Source organism: Coregonus lavaretus, assembly GCF_964263955.1.
Source record: "Coregonus lavaretus genome assembly, chromosome: 30".
Classification (NCBI taxonomy): Eukaryota; Metazoa; Chordata; class Actinopteri; order Salmoniformes; family Salmonidae; genus Coregonus; species Coregonus lavaretus.
This window is the reverse complement of record NC_140017.1, coordinates 12,920,297-12,922,326: the sequence shown is the minus strand read 5'-3', so window position 1 is coordinate 12,922,326 and position 2,030 is coordinate 12,920,297.

The following is a 2,030-nucleotide window of genomic DNA, read 5'->3' as shown; positions in this document are numbered from 1 at the left end:
ATGAGTTTAGTGCTAACCAGCGGCAGACTTCAGACCCTATTCACTTCCCCCCCTCAGGCCTGGAACCCACCACAGCAAGCATAAATAGATCCGATCTCCCAAACACAATACGAACATATAGCTTAATAAAAAAATAGCATGAAAATATGTTTACATATAGGCCTGTATTCTATAAAACAGGTTGTCTGAGAGGTAAAAGAGGACATTGTAATGGGGAAGAAAGTATTTTATACTGGCCCAGTGTGTCTGTGTGTGTGAGATGGCGATAGATAATGAACTGCAGGAACCCAAACAGCTACAACATCACTGAGTATTAAGCCAGTCTAGCATGAGATGTGCAAAGGCAATCATGATCGGAACGTTACATGACATTTTTTTGGACATGATTTGACGGGGAACAGATAAAAGATCTCACCCCCTACAGGTTCATTAAATGTCGTGAACACATGAGAGCACAGTCAGGCGGATAGTGACACGGCGGGACCCCGTTGCTAAGTGAACATGAGTCAAGCTAACATGGAAGCGCTTTCAGTTGTCCAGGATCACACAAGCCGTGCGTGTGTATGTAATTTGTGTGTGTGTGTGTGGGGGGTGGGTCCAAGTAGTCTCTCCCTGTTTCAGTCCGTTTTCAACCGTTTAGTTCCTAATTAACATGACCCAGATCCATCTGACACACAATCACTAAAGTCCTTGAAGCTAAGATATCAAACTAAATACGTGGAGTGCGTGTGTCACTTAGCTTAGTGTGACCGTTAATTTGTTTAGCAGAGTATAGCGCAGCTTCCCCAGTGCCCCCACAACAAGTGCTGTTTGTCGTTTTGACAAAACATTTGTTCCCAATCTAGCTAGTCTGCCTCAAGTTGGCATATGTTTAAGAGCGAGCTTTGTATGGATCCCACTGTAGTGCCAGTCTAGCGACTGAAGCAGCCAATGGTTGTATAATATACCCACTTCCTTGTAATGCCGCTTCCAGGGATTATTCTACTGATAGCATATTATACCCCTTCCCTACCCCTTTGGCATTTGTTCAACCCCTTGGCTACTGACATATTAGAACATGATAGGTAGAAACCCAAAAAATCTATAGGAAATAAGAACTGAAATGTCACCCGGGAGGAATTGGACTGCTCCAGGAGTGTTTTTGAGGACCATTTCACAAGTTAGTGTGTGTGCGCATATGTCAAGACCCAGTCAGACAGAAGGCGAGCGAGTATTCTCACAGCTCTCCCTGGTCCTCTAAACAGGAACCATCATACATAAGACGACGTCAAAATAAACATTCATGATAAGTGTAATTCATGACCGTAAAAATAATACAAAACAATTAGTATAATAATAATCACAATAATTCCAGTGTAAGTGTTTTTTTCTTCAGTCAGTAATTATTGTCCCCAGAGGTACAGGCCAACGGATTGGCATAAAAAAGAAAAATACATGAAAAAAATAAACATCACCTAGTAGTTTGTCCATGATGCCTAGACATGCTGTAGTGTACCAGGGGGTCTGAGGGGGTAGCAAGGGCCCTCCTCTCCTTAGCAGAGCCTGGGACTATAGTGGAGGTGGTGTCTGAGAGAGAGAGGGGTAGAGCAGGGTGGATCATTTCCAAGGCCTGGCCCCCTTGTAGGCCACACCGACTGGCCCCGGCCCCAGCCCCAGCCCCAGCCCCAGCCCCAGCCCCAGCCCCAGCCCCAGCCTGCCTCGGTCACATGAGGGTTTGAGGCGCTGCACAGAGAGGGGTGTTGTAGTAAAGGGATCTCCCCTCCAAAGGAATGATGGACTGAGATCATAGTGAGATGATGAGAGCTGAGCTGCTATGGTGCTGTGCTGTGTCCATCCCCCGCATGCAATTACTGTCTCAATGGTCCACACTCCTCCTCCTTAGCGTCCCCTCCCCCGCAGAACTGCACTCTCAGTCCACACGGGTATAGTAGCGAGAGCCGCAGCCATTTCTCAGCTTCGCTCTATTGTTATATAATATTACCACCCGCTCTTCATTCCCTACCTTCAATTCCTCTCATTTCATCTTTATT